General features: G+C 48.1%; 1 protein-coding gene across 1 annotated transcript in view; it reads right to left on the reverse strand.

Annotated features, from left to right (window-relative positions):
- LOC308661151 (uncharacterized protein) overlaps nt 1-19,475 on the reverse strand; it is a 180,297-nt gene that overhangs the window by 152,566 nt on the left and 8,256 nt on the right. The window lies entirely within an intron of this gene.

The raw sequence follows: 19,475 nt of genomic DNA on the forward strand, positions 1-19,475 counted from the left end.
TCGTTTAGTTTTTGCAAATAAATTTGGTTGGCTTAATTCCAGCCTATTGAATATAACAAAGGGGTTGTCCCTGACATTTCTGCAGGGCCGGTTGTAGGCTGGAACAGAACAGTTTAGTCCCTCTATAGCAGGGGAGTCAAACTCAAATTCATTGAGGGCCGCATCAGCATTGCGGTTGCCCTCAGGGGGCCGGGTGGGTATGGCCAGGGTGGGTGTGGCTAGAGTGCGTATGGCCTACTGGGTGGGCGTGGCCAGCTCTACATCGTTCGCATCAAGGGGGCCTATGGGGGCCTGGGCAGGAGTGGGACAGATCTGAGGGTCTCTGGCAGGAGGAGGGTCTCTGGGCCAGGGCCAAGACAGTGGGGGCCGTTCCCTCACTGTTTCCAGGATGGCTTCGCGGGCCGCATGAAACCACTTCGCGGGCCGGATCTGGCCCCTGGGCGTTGTGTTTGATATGTCTGCTCTATAGGTAGTCCTCAACTCACAATCCCAATTGGGCCAGCATTTCCATTACTAAACAAAGCAATTGTTGAGTGAGTCATGTTTGATTATGATCTTTTTGACGTTAAGCAAATTATTGCAAACACACACACACATACACACACACACTCCTGGACACGTCTAATGAACAAATGAAGATATGAAACAGGATGGGAAAGCAGAAAGAAAGTAGAAAAATTATGCTACCAATTCAAAGTTAGTCTTAGCTGGAGATAATAAGCTTAGTGTACACCTCAGATTTGGGGAGAAAGAAAATGGTTACACACCAGGCAGCAGCTCTTCAAGTCCTGGATTATGCACAAAAATAAATGGGCTGCAGAATAAGGGTGGGTGAGGTCAATTAACTCAACCTGGGTAGCGTTACCTAGTGGTTAAGCTGAATCTTCAACAGGAAGGTCTCCTCAGGCTGCAGAATCTCTTCTCCCTCTGGAAATTGGGGGAGATCAACTGAGGATTTCCCAAACGAAATCAAAGCAATCCTCCTGGCATTCATCCCTTGGGGAAAAAAAATATCCCATCCTATTGAAATGCCATATAAAAAAACACTTCCTCTGGCAAAATGCTGATTTTTTGAAAAAGGTTACTTTCACACCTCGGTTCCCCACCCCCAGAGGCAATTCTGGGCAGCTTTGGGGTTTTTTTTCACAGCCCCCCCCTTATAAATACAGGTAGTCCTCAACTTACGACCACAATTGAGCAGAATTTCTGTTGCTAAGTGAGACATTTGTGAGTTTTGTCCCATTTTTACGACTTTTTGTTGCCGCATCTGTTAAATGAGCCATGGCAGTTGTTAAATTAGTCACACGGTTGTTAAGCGAATCTGGCTTCCCCCTTGACTTTGCTTGTCAGACGCTAGCAAAAGATGGTCACATGACCCCAGGACACTGCAACTGTCATCAATGTGAGTCAGTCGCCAAGCATCCAAATGTAAATCACATGACCATGGGGATGCTGCAACGGTCGTAAGTGTGAAAAACAATGTCACTCTTTGCAGTGCCGTTATAACTTTGGTCACTAAACAAACTGTTGTAAGTCGAGGACTACCTGTAACTAGGACTCAAAACATTGAAACTCCACAGCTTCCCAGACCTGGGGAAACCTGGGGAAACCTGGGGTGGGTGGGTGAGTGGGAATACTCAGGCTGGAGTCTTCTGCCCACCTACCTGGAGTAGCAACCCATTGACGTCAATGGTGCTGGAAGGAGAGCAGCCTTGGTGGAGCAGTGGGCTAATGCCTCCTTAAAGTAACACCAGCTGCCTGCAATTAGTGCAGGTTCGAGTCCCACCAGGCTCAAGGTTGACTCAGCCTTCCAAGGTAGGTAAAATGAGGACCCAGATTGTTGTGGGAGCAATAAGCTGACTTTGTAATAATGCCGCTTGGGGAGGGGTCAAAAGCCCTAATAAGCAGGCATACACATAGAATGAAGGCTATTGCTAAGCACATTGATTTGTGCTTTAGATTGTAAGCCGCCCTGAGTCTTCAGAGAAGGGCGGGATATAAATGGGATTTTTTTTTAAAAAAAAGGAAGGAAGGAAGGAAGGAAGGAAGGAAGGAAGGAAGGAAGGAAGGAGTGATATTCCTCAGGTATGCATGAGTCCCGTGTCCAGCTGTAACTCTGTGCCTCCAGCAGACAATCACCTATAGAGGAAAAGATAAAAACAGGGGGGAAAAAAGTTACAGGCACGCTCTTTGCAACCAAACCACGGGAATTCACTGAAAAGGGAGGGGGCATTTGCAGGATGCCACATTTCCAAATCAAGCCGCGTTCCTAGACAAGACTACTGCTTGTTCCTTGGGCTGACCCATAAGGCAGGACCCCAAGTCTCCCTTGGCTTGTGTGACCCGCCTAGGATCCGTTTCTCCCACCGGTAGAATGCCAAACAGAAAGAACGGACGGACGGACGGAGCCACGCTTCGTGCAGCGGGGCTGCAAAGCAAAGCAAAGCAAAAAGCAAAGCAAAGAAAATAAAGCAAAGCAATGCAATGCGAAGCGAAGCGAAGCGAAGCAATGCAAAGCAAAGCAAAGCAAAGCAAAGCAAAGCAATGCAATGCAAAGCGAAGCGAAGCGAAGCGAAGCAAAGCGAAGCGAAGCGGCAAAGATGCTCTCCAAATCCGTCGCGAGGAATGGCAACCGGGATCCGGACAGAAGATGCGCCCTTCGCCCAAAGCGAGGGGCTCGGCTTGCACCGATCCAGAGGATGCGCTTTTTCCCAAAAACCTGCATCCCTCTCCCCCCACCCCCCTTTCCCCTCCAAAACAAACCTCCGCAACCGGCCCGATCCGGGTCTTGCACGGGACCGGCGAGAAAGCAAAGCCCGGGATTGGAACCTACAAACCTCGTTTTGGATCTCCCCTCCCCCTCCCCTCCCCCCCTTTGCAACTCGCCCCTTTCTCCTCCCCCTCCAGCAACAGGAAGCAGCTGGGCAGCCATCGAACCGCCGCGGAAGTTTCTTCTCAGCCGTTCTGGCCGGCGCCAACTCCATGGTTTTAACCCTTTTCACGGGCAGCCGGGCAAGGAAAGGCGAGAATCCATTCGCTCGCTCCTTTTCGCGCTTAATCCCCGATCCGCTTTCTAGGGCAGCGTTTCCCAACCTTAGGAACTTGAAGATGCGTGGACTTCAACTCCCAGAATTCCTGGCTGGTGAATTCTGGGAGTTGAAGTCCACGCATCTTCAAGTTCCTAAGGTTGGGAAACGCTGTTCTAGGGATTCGGGGGAGACTCCCAATTGGTGTGTCGGGTTCGCACGACCCTGGCTGTAAAGCAGTGGGGTGGGTGGGTCTCCAAACTTGGCAACATTTAAGACTTGTGGACTTCAACTTGGGCGTCCTCCTGGATTCGCAGCTCACTTTTGAAGACCATATAGGAGCTGTGACCAGGGGGGCTTTTGCCCAGGTTCGCCTGGTGCGCCAGTTGCGACCCTACCTGGACCGAGATGCCCTACGCACAGTCACTCATGCGCTCGTGACCTCCCGTTTAGACTACTGCAACGCTCTCTACATGGGGCTGCCCTTGAGGACCGCCCGGAGGCTTCAACTGGTGCAGAATGCGGCCGCGCGAGTCGTGATGGGGGTCTCCTGATACTCCCATGTAACACCTCTACTCCGTGAGCTGCATTGGCTTCCAGTTGCCCTTCGGGTGAGATTCAAGGTGCTGGTGATGACCTATAAAGCCCTAAATGGCATGGGTCCGGGATATTTGAGGGAACACCTGCTGCCGGCATCAAGTTCCCTTCGTCCAGTGCGCTTCCACAGGGAGGGTCTTCTCAGGGTGCCGCCGGTTAAAGACTGCCGGCGGGTAACACCCAGGGGTAGGGCCTTCTCAGTGGGTGTGCCTGCCCTGTGGAACCAGTTGCCTGCGGAGCTGAGGACTGCCCCCAACCTCCGTTCATTCTGCCGGGACCTGAAGACCTGGTTCTTCGAGCTCTCTGGCCCAGGCTGAGAATATTTTTAATTTTAATTTTAACTGGGTTTTAATTTTCTCAGGGTTCTATTTAATCTCTTTTGTTTTAACGTTTGTATTGACTGTTTTTTAAATGCCCTGTAAACCGCCCTGAGTCCTTCGGGAAAGGGCGGTATATAAATCTAAATAAATAAATAAATAAACTCCCAGAATTTCTCCATCCATCCATCCATTTTAATTGTTCTTAACTTTTGTAATTTGTATTGTTATTTTAAATACCTTGTGAACCGCCCTGAGTCCTACGGGAGAAGGGCGGTATATAAGTCCAATAAACATAAACATAAACATCCATTCTTTCTGTTTGGCATTCTACCGGTGGGAGAAACGGATCCTAGGCGGGTCACACAAGCCAAGGGAGACTTGGAGTCTTGCCTTATGGGTCAGCCCAAGGAACAAGCAGTAGTCTATCTAGGAACGTGGCTTGATTTGGAAATGTGGCATCCTGCAAATGCCCCCTTCCTTTTCAGTGAATTCCCGTGGTTTGGTTGCAAAGAGCGTGCCTGTAACTTTTTTCCCCCTGTTTTTTATCTTTTCCTCTATAGGTGATTGTCTGCTGGAGGCACAGAGTTACAGCTGGACACGGGACTCATGTATACCTGAGGAATATCACTCCTTCCTTCCTTCCTTCCTTCCTTCCTTCCTTCCTTCCTTCCTTCCTTCCTTCCTTCCTTCCTTCCTTCCTTCCTTCCGTGAGATTTAAAAGCCCAAAATCTTATACTCACAACTCAAAGACAAGTCTGGTTAACAAAGGCAAAGATTTATTGAAAAGAAAATTGAAAATAATAAAGAAAATAAAGAAGAAAGAAAGCGTTTGCAAACGTGGCCTCTTAGACCCTTCCCAGGTTGGATTGGGTTCAAAGAGCGCGCTGAGCAAGTTTCAAACTAGGCATTTATACTTTCTTTTCTCCATACATGCCCCCCTAAGAAACTTAAGTTAGTCTTTGAAGTCATTTACATTTCTAAAAGATCTTCTTTGAACCTTTACATCCAAAAGACTTATTGTAGCAACTTCCTTACACTATCTTGTTTTACTCACCACCTTGAGATGTTCCTATCCTTTTTAACATTTCAAAAGAACTTTGTTGATTACCATGTGTGAATTCTCTAAGCAGGAAATACTGTAGATAGCCCCACATCTTAGTGTTACATTTTACACAATTCATTGGTGTTACATTTTATACAATTTATAAAAGAATAACCTTTATTTATTTTCCTTTACTTCCTTCCTTTTTTTTAAAATCCCATTTATATCCCGCCCTTCTCCGAAGACTTTCTGGGAGTTGAAGTCCACAAGTCTTTAAAAGTTGCCAAGTTTGGAGACCACCACCCCCTGCTCTAAAGCAACCGCGCGTCGCCTAGCTTGGGGTTTAGCGTGTCGTGAGGACGCGTGCTAGATTCTCTCCCGTTCACATGCCGGGTGGTCGGCCTTGAATGGGCTGCTTTCGATTTTTGCTAAGTTGCTTTGGGTTCCCGCGGCTATTCTTGCTGGAGAACCTTTTTTTTTGCCAAACTTGCGTGCCTTAGTTGTCTCTTGGGGCAAAAAAAAAAAATGGTGCCGTATGGGCTGGAATGGATTTGCACGGAAAGTGGGGTGAAGGTTAGCTCGAAATGTGTGTCCGGCACGCGGGAAAGCATGTGTATGCGTATTGGGCAAATGTTTGCTTGCTTTCATGCACCAAAATGGGTTAATTCAGAATCTGGATTAGGAATGCTACGTGAATTTAATGCCGATCAGTTTTTGCTCCCCTCAAGTGCTGGCATCCCGGGAAATTCCGATTATCCCATCTCTGGCCATGGGGGGTGAGCTATTACCCCTCGTAGATAGGGCGCGCAACTTGGGGGTCCTTCTAGATTCACAGCTCTCTTTAGAAGAGCATATTGGAGCTGTGACTAGGGGGGCCTTTGCCCAGGTTCGCCTGGTGCGCCAGTTGCGACCCTATCTAGACCGGGATGCCTTGCGTACAGTCACTCATGCGCTTGTGACTTCTCGTCTAGACTACTGTAATGCTCTCTACATGGGGCTGCCCTTGAAGTCCACTCGGAGACTTCAACTGGTGCAGAATGCAGCTGCGCGAGTTGTGCTGGGGGCTTCCCGATACTCCCATGCTACACCTTTGCTCGCGAGCTGCATTGGCTGCCGGTTGCTCTCCGGGTGAGGTTCAAGGTGTTAGTGATGACTTACAAAGCCCTACATGGCATGGGTCCGGATTACCTACGGCAACACCTGCGGCCGGCGTCAACTTCCCTCCGTCCAGTGCGCTCCCACAGAGAGGGCCTCCTCAGGGTGCCTCCGATCAAGGAATGTCAATTGGTGGCCCCCAGGGGGAGGGCGTTCTCTGTGGGCGCGCCAGACCTATGGAACCGCTTACCGGTTGAGCTCCGGACGGCCCCCGACCTTCGCTCCTTCCGGCGCGATCTCAAAACCTTTCTTTTTGAACAAGCTGGCCTGGTCTGATGGGATGGGGTTGGGTTTTATTAATCGGTTTTAACTTTAATATGTATTAATTTATTACGGGCATTGTTGTTTAATTACTTTTTAATTTTTGTATCCTGTTTTTTTTTATGTATTGCCCTGTTCACCGCCCTGAGTCCTTCGGGAGAAGGGCGGTATACAAATTAAATTATTAAATTATTATTAAATTAAATTAAGTGGCCAAGGAGGAGAAAAATGCAAGTAAAAGATCTGGGTGCGGGTTTTTTTGGGGGGGTGGGGGGAAGAGGGAGAGGTTGTGTGAATGAGCGGTTGGACCCCAAGATGTGAGGATGGGGAAGTTTTAAAATCCAAGCAGACACACAAGTTGTTCATACCATAACAGTTATTGAAAAGAAGAAAATCTGGTGCGCTGATGTTCTTCTTCCGGGTGATACCAGGACTGAGGAAAAACAGTTGGGGGGGGGAAACACGAAATTTTGGGACCTGCAGATCGAAGCTGAATGCTTATGGAAAGAGAAATCCATTGCTATACCAAACATATTTGGAACCTCCAAGGAACACCACTGACCCCAGGCCTGGACTTTAGCCCAGTGTCACCGCGGCCGCTGAGAAATGTGGCCTTTAATCCCCCGACAGGAGGCCTTTGCAGCCTTGCACGATTTTCCAAACTGTATGTTCCATACATGTTTCCAAGCAATGTGTCCCAAAGTATCTCGAAGCTTCTCCAGGACCTGCTCAACTTCCATGCTTCCTGTGCCAGCTCTCACACAGTCTCTCCTGCCCACTTCAGGTAATTTTCTTACCTCGGATTGTGTCTGCTTAACAATCCATGAAATTGCTTAACAACAACAAGTGCAGGATTGCACTTGTTGAGCAGTCATGGAAATCTCACTTAATGACCGCTTCACTCAACGACCCAGATTCCAATCCCAGTTGTGGACGAACTATAGGAAATACTATTGAGAAATTGAGGCATTGCAAAAGCAAATGAAAATAGAAAAGCCCCCTCTCTCAACAGAAGGGGTGGGCTATGACATCATCTATCTCCAGTCTACAACACAGTCCTTTCAGCAGTTCCAAGAAGGCTCAACACCCATTTGCACCACTCAGGTGACCCTGAAGACACAGGTAAACCTCCAAGTGGCCTCAACGTGACTCTAAAAGAATGCAAATGACCAGCTGTCTGCAAGGAGTATAAATCCTTCCATTCCCCACCATCCAATCAGAGCTGAAGAAGCTTCTTGGATGAGAAGTGAAACGTCTTCAAAGAGAAACAAAGTCCAGCTGCCTCCTGAAAAAGCACATTTGGGACAACCCTGTCCTGCATGGTTGAGAATTTCCATAGATACTCTAAGCCAGAGGTCCCCAACCCCCAGTCCGTGGACCAGTACCAGGCTGTGGCATGCCAGCAACTGGGCCACCCGAACAAGCAAAGCCCCATCTGTGAGATGGAGGCAGCACACAAAACCACGCACCCTCCGGTCTGCGGAAAAACCTCTCTCCGCGGAACTGGTCCCTGGTGCCCAAAAGGATGGGGACCTCTGCTCTAAGCAATCCATTTCATATTTGCTTTTTTTGTTTCTCCTGATTTTTGCACTTAGGAGCTGCTGAGAAAGATGGAGGAAATGAGGGGGTGGATCCAAGTAAAGTGGCGATGGGGGAACCATTGGAGGACCTGAAGGATCAGGTTGGGGATAGATCATCCTGGAGAAAATTTATCAGGTAATTGCTAAGAGTTGACACAGACGTGATAGCACATAATAACCAAAAAACCTGGCCCATTTTGTTATACAGATAGTCCTTGACTTACAACCACAATGGACCCCAAAGTAGAACAATAAAATAACCAATAACAAAGTCCGAAAAGTGTTTTTTCAAAAAACAACAACTGGACTTTGCTTTTTCCTTGAAGACGTTTCGCTTCTCATCCAAGAAGCTTCTTCAGCTCTGACCAAATGCTGGAGGATGGAAGGATTTGTACTCCTTGCAGACAGCTGGTCATTAGCATTTTCTCTGAGAGTCGCTGGGCCGCTTGAAGGTTTATCTGTGCCAGGGGTTTTTAAACTTGGCCCTTTTATGACTTGTGGACTTCAACTCCCAGAATTCCTCAGCCAGCCTCAGGAATTCTGGGAGTTGAAGTCCACAAGTCATAAAAGGGCCAAGTTTGAAGACCCCTGATCTATGCCCTCAAGAGTCACCTGAACAACCCAGGACATTTCTCCTAAAGTTCATCTAAAACCTACCCCAGAAGACAGAAGTGTCCAGAAAGAGAGGATGGAGTCAAGAGCGAAGATGGCAGCTGTTTGAAAGGGCATCACGTGTAAAGCTACAAAGCAGACTGCAGTGTGCGAGCACAATTTGACTGCCATCATTTGACTCTCGCCTGGACTACTGCAATGCTCTTTACATGGGGCTGCCCTTGAAGAGCACCCGGAGGCCTCAACTGGTGCAAAATGCGGCTGCGCGCGTGCTCATGGGAGTATCTCGGTACTCCCATGTTACACCACTCCTGCGCGAGCTTCATTGGCTTCCGGTTGCCCTCTGGGTGCGATTCAAGGTGCTGGTGATGACCTATAAAGCCCTAAATGGCTTAGGCCCGGGGTACTTGCAAGACCACCTGCTGCCATTGTCAACCTCCCATCACCCGGTTCGCTCCCACAGAGTCGGCCTCCTCAGGGTGCCGTCAGCCAGGCAATGCCGGCCGGCGACCCCCAGGGGGAGAGTCTTCTCTGTGGGCACGCCGACCCTCTGGAACGAACTATCCCCGGAGCTGCAGAGGACCCCTGACCTTCGGTCCTTCCGCCGTGACCCGAAGACTTGGTTGTTCCAACAAGCGGGTCTGGACTGACTACATTTTTTAATTAGGTTTTTATCGGGTGTTTTTAAATTGTCACGTAATTAATGTATTTATTGTTGAATTCTTTTGTAAAACTTTTCATCCTGTGTTTTTTTTAATTTTTATTGTTGTGAGCCGCCCTGAGTCCTCAGGGAGAAGGGCGGCATACAAATTTAAATAAATAAATAAATAAATATTTTTTTTTTAAAAAAACAAATCTTGACTTTTTAAACACACACACAAACACCCCCGGTCCATGCCCTGAAAACAGTCCCCTTAATTATTTTGAACAATAATTTTATTAAGGATTATGTTCACAGATCAAACCAAGAAACTTAATACAAATGTGTGTGTGTGAGACGATTTGAAAAAGACACTGTGGGAAAAAAAGAAAATGCCTCCAAAAAAATAAAAAGATAGGAGGAAAAAGAAACTTTCTCTCTTCTTCCTCACCCAGAATATATTCAACATCAACATTTTATCACTAAATAAACAACCAGATGCATCTTTGTTCCACCCCTCCCCCCTCTTTTTTCTGCTCTCTAAAACTTCGGTTCTCCTCATTGATCAACAAAGGCCTAGTAAAAAAAATAAAAAATACTTCGGTGCCTTGACTCACAACTGTTAACAACTTATGACCGGAAATCCATTCCCAGTTGTAGTCATACATCAAGGACTACCTGTACTTTGCAAAACATTATACATACTCCCCACATTTTTATAACTCTTTTGTGTAATCACTCTGGTAAGTTACTAGTGCAGCTTTGTGAGCAAAACCTTCCGACACTCCCAACGTTTATGCAGATTTGCTTGATTATGGTATTGAAGGTTACTTGACTAGGAAAAAGATTTTCCCCACGCCAAACAATTGGTAGGATTTCCCTTCTGACCCTGGGTGATGTTCCTGGTAAATAGTAAGGTGTGACTTTTGGAAAAAAAAGTTTTCCCCACATTGTTCACAACTTGAAAGTTTTATTTCTGCCGTGGACTTTCTGATGCATTTTGAGCTGTGATGGACAATGAAAAGTTTTCTCACACTCTGCACACTTGTAAGGCCTCTCTCCTGTGTGATTTCTGGTGTGCCTGTGAAGTGTTGAATGGTGGGCAAAACATTTCCCACACTCCGAACATTTATACGGCTTCTCTCCAGTGTGGATTCGCTGATGTATCGCAAGAGTATTTTTTTGAGAAAAACATTTATCGCACTCTGAGCATTTGTAAGGTTTCTCTCCTGTATGGATTCGGCTGTGACTTCTAAGGGAAAATGGATTAGCAAATGTTCTCCCACAGTCTAAACATTTGTAGTTTTTTTCCCCTGTGTGAACTTTTATATGGTTTCTAAGGATTGATGCAGTACGATAAAATCTTCCACATTCAAAGCATGGATATGGCTTCTCCCCTGTGTGGATTTTGTGATGTTCCCAAAGGGATCCCTTTCGAGCAAAAGATTTTCCACATTCTAAGCATCTGTAGGGCTTCTCTCCTGTGTGGACCCTCTGATGCCTTCCAAGGTGTTGTTTTCGGGAAAAGCATTTCCCACACTCCCCACATTCGTATGGTTTCTCCCCTGTGTGGATTCTCTGGTGAATCTGAAACTTTCCTGGTGAAATAAAACTTTCCCCACTTTTGTAGGATAGCTCTCTTTTGTGCCATTTCTGGTGTCTCTGAAGTTCATAAGAAAACATAAATCGTTTCTCACATTCCAGACATTCATACGGTCTCTCTCCGGTGTGAAGTCTCTGATGTTGCACCAGGCTTGATTTCCAGGTAAAACATTTCCCACATTCGAGGCACATTTCATTTTCCCCCCCTCGGTGTGTTTTCTCATGACTCCGAAGAGATGAACTCAGGGTGAAAGATTTTCCACACTCAAAACATTTGTAAGATTTTATTCCTGCATGAATCTTCTCATGGACCCAGAGACTTGCGTTCTGAGAAAAGCTCTTCCCACATTCCCAACACTTGTAAGGTTTCTCCCCTGTGTGAATTCTCTCGTGGTTTCTGAGATGGGTTTTTTGACGGAAAATTTTCCCACATTCCAGACATTGGTAAGGTTTCTCTCCAGTGTGGATTTTCTGATGTGTAAGAAGACTTGACTTTTGACCAAAGCATAAGTCACATTCCTCACATTTATAGGGTTTTAATTTGGGGGGGCTTCTGGGATCTTTGGCGTCTTTTCCAGAGAAGAATTTCTCACTCTCCAATCCTTGACTGGATCTGCTTCCCACATGGACCTTCCTGTGGGTCAAAAGGAGGGACCGGCGAACAAAGGATTTCCCACACTCTGAGCATTCATGGGTTCTTTGGTCTTTTTTCGGAGTGCTGCCTGTGTCTGACGGAGGATCCAAGAGTTTTCCACCCTCCATGCTTTCTGACGCTTGCTGCCTTGTGCTGATTTTCTACTATCTCTTGAAAGTTGACTTGCAGGTGAGTCTTTGGACACAGTTGTTTGCCTGCTGGTGGAATAAAAAAGAAGATGAGAATAGCATTTCCTTTTGAGGAACACTGAGAATCACAAAAACATAGCTTTAGAAGTGCCGCATGGGGAAGGGCATTTGGAAAAACATTTCGAATTATGTAAGTCAGACTTCTGGCCATCAGCTTGTTCCGATACCTGATAATAAGACCAGCCTCAAAACTTCCATAAAGCTTGTCCTTTGTAAAGCATCCATCAACAACGGGCTGCCACATCACAGCCCCTTCAAGGAAAAACAAGAAAAGTGTCAGGTTTTAGAGTTTCTTCTACCCAGCTTTGTCAAGGAAAAGCAAACTAAACAGGAGCATAAAAACAAAGACTACTCATCCCTATTCTTTTACATTAAGTAGAAAGAAAAAAGGGACACGGTGGCTCAGTGGGTTAGGACGCTGAGCTTGTTGATCAGAAGGTCGGCAGTTTGGCGGGTCGAATCCCGAGTGCCGCGTAACAGAGTGAGCGCCTGTTACGCGTCCCAGCTTCTGCCAACCTAGCAGTTCGAAAGCACGTAAAAAAATGCAAGTAGAAAAATAGGGACCGCTCCGGTGGGAAGGTAACAGCGTTCCGTGAGCCTTTGGCGTCTAGTCATGCCGGCCACATGACCACAGAGACGTCCTCGGACAAGCGCTGGCTCTTCGGCTTTGAAACGGAGATGAGCACCGGCCCCTAGAGTTGGAAACGACTAGCACGCATGTGCGGGGGAACCTTTACCTTAGAAAGAAAAAAAGATCTGAGATGATAGCACTGTTCCAATATTGGAGGGGCTACCACAAGTTGGAGGGGTGTGTGTGTCAACCTATCCTACAAAGCATCCGAAGGCAGGACAAGAAACAATGGATGGAAGCTAACCAAGAAGAAAACCAGCCTAGAGATAAGGAGAAACTTCCTGACAGTCAGAACAACTGTCCAGTGGAAACGCTTTCTCCAGAATTTTTGGGTGCTCCAGCACTGGAGGTTTTAAGAAGAGATTCGACAGCCATTTGTCCACAATCGTACCAGGTCTCCTGCTGGAGCAGCGAGGCAGATACTAGAAGAACTCTGTTACTCTGTTGTCTCTTCTGAGTTGGGAGAACATGAGCTCAGTTCAGTCATAGACACACCAGGCCTTCAGAAGTCGCCCTGTGGAGCCTCTGAAAAGCACCCAAGTGGTTTCCTGCCTTTTTTGGAGGCTGCAAGGCCACCATGTTTCCAAGCCTCGGTTGCTCTGGAGCTGCCTCAAATAGGCATTTTGAAAAATGTAAATATTCATTTAACAATTAATTGAAATAACTTATTATCCTTTGTTATTGATTCCCTTTTGTCCCGGGTGGGATCGTGGTTGACACGCCAGCAAAGTCAAAGTGGGAATTCTGAATCTCAGGAATTCTGGGAGTTGAAGTCCATGAGTCATAAAAGAACCCAGGTTGCCTACCCCTGTCCTGTAAGATAGTGGAAATGCTTTTATGAAGGCTGCACAATGGACTGAAACCGTTTAATTTAAAATCCCTCTCCCCTTTCAAAGCAGGGGTGTCAAACTGCTGGCCGGCGGGCCGGTTGCATCAGGCAGAGACCGCACATGCCCCAGCATTGCCAATGCGAAAAAAAGCCACAATATGTCGTGACATCCCCATGCTTTACTGGCTCAATTCAACCAGACAAACCAGGGGTCTTCAAACTTGGCCCTTCTATGACTTGTGGACTTCAACTCCCAGAATTCCTCAGCCAGCATGCCCGGCTGAGGAATTCTGGGAGTTGAAGTCCACAAGTCTTTGGGGGGGGGAGGGTCTCCACCTGCATGCGAGGATGGGCTCTGTCACCTTTAAGAAAAGTTAAAGTTTCCCCCGCACATGCGTGCTAGTCGTTTCCGACTCTAGGGGCCGGTGCTCATCTCCGTTTCAAAGCCAAAGAGCCAGCGCTTGTCCGAGGACGTCTCCGTGGTCATGTGGCCGGCATGACTAGACGCCAAAGGCGCACGGAACGCTGCGCCTGGCTGAGGAATTCTGGGAGTTGAAGTCCACTCCTCTTACAGTCCATATCAGGGGTCTTCAAACATGGCCCTTTTATGACTTGTGGACTTCAACTCCCAGAATTCCTCAGCCAGCGTGCCTGGCTGAGGAATTCTGGGAGTTGAAGTCAACTCCTCTTAAGAGTCCATATCAGGGGTCTTCAAACTTGGCCTTTTGATGACTTGTGGACTTCAACTCCCAGAATTCCTCAGCCAGCGTGCCTGGCTGAGGAATTCTGGGAGTTGAAGTCAACTCCTCTTAAGAGTCCATATCAGGGGTCTTCAAACTTGGCCCTTTGATGACTTGTGGACTTCAACTCCCAGAATTCCTCAGCTAGCGTGCCTGGCTGAGGAATTCTGGGAGTTGAAGTCAACTCCTCTTAAGAGTCCATAAACCTTTTCTTTTCCCCAACACTCCCCGGGCTGTGACAAGATCACCTTACAATCTCAAGAAAGGTTTTAAAGCTACACACTTCGCTCCCCTTTCAAAGTGCACTCGAGGGAAACATGCTGGGAGGCCTCCTGCTCTGACGGACCACAGAGAAACCTTCGGAAAGCAAAATCCCCAAAGCTCCTTCCCGGAGCCCCGCGGGGAGCCTCGGCCGGGCGAGGAGGGGGCAGATCCAGCCCGGGGAGGGATCCCTCCCTTTGCCCCCCTGGAGGGAAGGGAATGGATCCGCTCCCTGCAGGCGACGCCAGAGCCGAATCTCCCCAAGGAAATCCCTGCAGGACGAAGAGGCGGATCCGCAGCTACCTTTCTGCTTGCGGGGAAAAGCTCTCCTGGCGGGAGGGGCGCCCAGAAGGCCGGAGGGAGGAGAGCAGCCAGGACTGCCCGGAGAGGGATCCAGAAGCCTCTCCCGAGGGATCCGGCGCCGATCCTCCCGTGGAGAAGCGAGACGGCAGGAAGAAAGCGGAGATCCAGCGAGTGGGAGGGGTCGAGGCGGGGGCGGGGCTTCTCTCTTCCTCTCAGGCTCCGCCTCCGCCTTGCAGCCCCGCCCCTTGGCCGCCTCAGCTCCTCCCTCCCTGCATCCGCCTCCAGGGTTCCTCTGCCCATGCGAAGAGTGCCTTGCTGTACCCCGGACGGGGCTGCCTCCTGCTCCGGCCTCTGGGTGGAAACTGAAGCTCCGCGGTGGCCGCCCAAGAGCCGAGGAGGGAATGGCGGAAATTGCGGCGTTTCCCGCAGGCTGGAGAAGAGGGCAGAGGAGTGGGGGGGGGGAAAGGCGGACCCCGAGGAAGACCCGCTCCCGGGGTGTGGGTGGGTGGGTGGGGGGGAGTCAGGGGCCTCCCCAAACAATCCGGGGGTCCCCTCCGCGGCTGCGACGGAAAGAGAAGCGGGGCAGAGCCTTCCCTGCAAGCCGAGGTTGCGGGGGAGCGCCGGGGGGGGGGGAGGATCGGGAAGGAGCCCCGAGCGGATCCCTTCTGGATCCCGAAGATCTCCAACTCCAGCTGTGCAGGAGAGAACAGACGGGGAGGGGAGGAGAGTCCACCCAGGGCCCCCCCTCTGCCTTCCCCTCCCTTCTGCCCAGAATCGGAGAGACGCTGTGGATGCTGGGTCCCTGCTTCCCTCCCAAGGATAAAAACACTTGAGCCACTGCTGGGCTTCGGGGTCTCCCGTTTTACACAGTGACTTATAAACTCTTTGTAGGGCCCTGAGGAGACCCCTTGTTATTATTCTCTACCCCACCCTTCCCTTGACACCTAATGTTCATTTGGGCCTCTTAAGGATATTTCAACTTTTGAATATATATTAAGCTTATTTGGCCGGTTCACAAGCTCCAAACATTATCAAATGTAACCTTTAGATGTCTTAAGAGCAGCTCACCTGCCTGGAGGCTGCAGAGTTATAATAATAAGTTAAGTTGGAAGGGACCTTGGAGGTCATCTAGTCCAACCCCCTGCCCAGGCAGGAAACCCTATCCCATTTCAGGCAAATGGCTGTCCTGTCTCTTCTTAAAAACCTCCAGTGTTGGAGCATTCACCGCCTCTGGAGGCAGGTTGTTCCACTGGTTAATTGTTCTAACTGTCAGGAAGTTTCTCCTTAGTTCTAGGTTGCTTCTCTCCTTGAGTTGCTCGATCACAACTCCCATCAGGTCCAGCTGCCAAGACGTTATGGGAGTAGAATCCCAGCCTAACTCACATCTGGAGGATTCCATTTAGTGAATGCTAGCAAGCAAGCAAGTTTTTAAGAAGAGACTGGACAGCCAGATCCTGGAAAGGCAAGCTGGACAGGTGCTCCGGAGAGGGCAGATGGAGGGGGGGCGCCCCAGTGACTCCTTCGAGGGAAGAAGTGGGAAAGAGCCGGAACGACAGGAAAGCCCCGACATCCTCGCCCCCCTCCCCCGGTCCCTTCGAGGAGAGCTCTTCCTCAGCTGGGTATTTATGGAGCTGGCCCAGACTGGCTTCCTTCGGGGGGGGGGTCTCTGTGGATGAGGGGGCGATGCAGAAGCCCAGACGGCCAGGAGCCCCCAACGGCTTTACCTGCCCCCCATCTGCCTTTCCTAATCTATAGATCCCCGAATGTCTTGGGGGGGAGGGTCTCCACCTCCATGCCAGGATGGGCTGTCACCTTTAGGTAAAGGTAAAGGTTCCCCTGCACATGCGTGCTAGTCGTTTCCAACTCTAGGGGCGGGTGCTCATCTCCGTTTCAAAGCCGAAGAGCCAGCGCTTGTCCGAGGACGTCTCCGTGGTCATGTGGCCGGCATGACTAGACGCCAAAGGCGCACGGAATGCTGTTACCTTCCCACCGGAGTGGTCCCTATTTTTCTACTTGCATTTTTACGTGCTTTCGAACTGCTAGGTTGGCAGGAGTTGGGACGAGTAACAGGTGCTCACTCTGTTACACGGCACTCAGGATTCGACCTGCCAAGCTGCCGACCTTCTGATCGACAAGCTCAGCGTCCTAACCCACTGAGCCACCGCGTCCCTTAAGCAAGCATAATTTCCAGGTTTCTTCTCTCTATGCAACACGGTCCTTCCTCTCTTCTACTCACAAGACAGCCAGAATTTCACCTTCCTTCTGGAATTCCTTCTTGTTCCTGTCTCAGAAAAGCCTATGCACAAAGCACTTGATCCCATGTCGCTTACAAAGCAAGTCCAGCTGCAAAATATTTCAGTCTCAACTTCCCAGGGGCAGGGATCTGCTAAGTCTGAAGAGGCTGGGAGCTGCCATGATGCTTTGGGTCTTCGCTGCCCGAGAGTCAGAGGGGGACCTTAAACTATGATTCCCTTTCAGCCCAGGAAGTCAGCCAAGCTCTCAGCATTATTCACTACTGTGGTGAACATCGCGAGAAAAGTGCACTCTGGTGAAATTAACAACATCCTGTAGCAGGGGTAGGCAACCTGGGTTCTTTTATGACTCATGGACTTCAACTCCCAGAATTCCTGAGTCAGCATAGCTGACTCAGGAATTCTGGGAGTTGAAGTCCATGAGTCATAAAAGAGCAGAGGTTGCCTACCCCCGTCTTGTAGGATAGTGGAAATGCTTTTATTAAGGCTGCACAATGGACTGAAACCGTTTAATTTAAAATCCCAGCCTTGAAGATTATGGACTTCCGGACAGTTCCCACAGAAATAAAACTTCCACAAAACCTTAAGATTATACTTTACAATCCTAAAAGAGAATTTCTGTCAAGGTAAAGATTTAAGAGCTAAGCAGCTGTTGTAATCATGTACAATGATGTAGTGATGGGGATGAGACAGCAGGGTCTTTGTCTCTTTAAGAGCCTGTGTATAAAGGGAAGGATCTGCTAGTATGTTTCTCTCTTCCTTTTCCTGCTGTAATCGCTGTGTGTTGGATTCTGCTTGTAGCACATGTGTGTATATTTACTTGTTCCTAGTAATACCTGTATAGCACACTAAAAAGCAGACATCACCCTGCCAATAAAAGTGCGTACAGTCAAGGCTATGGTCTTCCCAGTTGCAATGTGTGGCTGTGAAAGTTGGACCATAAAAAAGGCTGAGCGCCAAAGAATTAACAACAGCCTTTGAACTATGGTGCCGGAGAAGACTCCTGCGAGTCCCTTGGACTGCAAAGGCGATCAAAGTGGTCAGTCCTAGAGGAGATCAACCCTGACTGCTCTTTAGAAGGCCAGATCTGAAGTTGAAACTCAAATACTTTGGCTACCTAAAGAGAAGGAAGGACTCACTGGAGAAGAGCCTAATGCTGGGAAAGATTGAGGGCAATAGAAGAAGGGGACGACAGAGAATGAGGTGGCTGGATGGAGTCACTGAAGCAGTGGGTGTGAGCTTAAATGGACTCCAGAAGATGGTAGAGGACAGGAAGGCATGGAGGAACGTTGTCCTTTGGGTTGTGATGGGTCAGACACAACTTCGCAGCTAACAACAACAATATCAAAATTTACAGCCACTCTACCCTCTATTGTAACTCTTATTATATTAATAAATTCAACTAACCCCTAAGACATTACTTAGTTAATACCACTTTTTACAAATACTTAATTCCTTTAACCTTAAATAAACCTTTTGTCAATATATCAATTAAATTATATATGTATATATCTTTAACAATCAAGTAATTAATTAATTAGCTATTTAATTATTTCAATTCTATTAATTTATCCAATTATAGCAAATCAACCATCGCAGCAATATAGTTATTTCCCGAATGTAGCAAGCAGTCAGTCTATATATTTATATTTATGTGTGTCTTTTTATCTATATTTATATATCGCCTTTATCTTCCTGTCCCATCAAAGTCACTTTCCTTTTTGATTATAAATTTCCAACTCCGGATTTGTAGCTCCTTTTGTATCTTCTTCTTCAGCCAATGGCGAGTAATTATCTCACTATCCCAAGGGTAGGCAACCTTGGCTCTTTTTTGACTCGTGGACTTCAACTCCCAGAATTCCTGAGCCACCACGGCTCAGCTTGGAAACCTCTCCCTTTCCCCTCAGCATGGCTGGCTCAGGAATTCTGGGAGTTGAAGTCCACTAGTCATAAAAGAGCCAAGGTTGCCTACCCCTGCACTATCCAAACTGCAGTCCTAAAGTTGCTGTGTCACTTTCTCCATCTTGGATCCGTTATACTCCCGTGGCTTATAAATCAAAAGTTCAAAGTCTGTCCAAACTATTCACTTTCGTTCTACTTATAGTCCACACTCGTTTTCTCAAAAGTTCAGTCTCCAAGACTCAAAAACCTGATCTTTTCCCGTTACTTTTCTGTCTGTTCGCCTAATCTCACGGCTAGTTTACGATCTTTTAACATCCTGGCTTCCTCTTGTCGCTCTGGCCTACCGCCTTATCTCTCGCCGCTCGCTCCCTCTTGGTAAGACACCCTCTTCTAGCCAGCGTCTATTTCACAAGCGCTCCCGTTCACTTTTTAAATGTAAAATCTTGGAATTACTTTGCGTCAGATCCGATACACCGTTGTTCTACTAAGTCGATGCTAGTTCCGTCCCTCTTGTCAGATCTTCTGTCTGATGTGGTACGATAAAATCTTCCACAATTAATGCACTTCAAGGGCTTCTGTCCGGTGTGAATTTTCTGATGGCTCGAAAGTATTTTACTTATAAGCCAAACATTTCCCACGTTCTAGGCATCTGTACGGCTTCTCTCCTGTGTGATGTTTCCTAAAGTTGTGTTTTTCAGAAAAGCACATCCCGTACTCCACACATTTGAATGGCTTCTTCCGTTATGTGGATATTCTCATGACTCTGAACACTTTACTGTGAAATAAAGCTTTTCCCACATTCCCTACGTTTATAGGGTTTCATCCCCATTTGCCTGAAATGGTATAAAGTTTCCTGCCTGAGCAGGGGGTTGGACTAGA

The sequence above is a fragment of the Vipera berus genome, assembly GCF_964194415.1.
Source record: "Vipera berus genome assembly, chromosome: 2".
In the NCBI taxonomy this organism is placed as follows: domain Eukaryota; kingdom Metazoa; phylum Chordata; class Lepidosauria; order Squamata; family Viperidae; genus Vipera; species Vipera berus.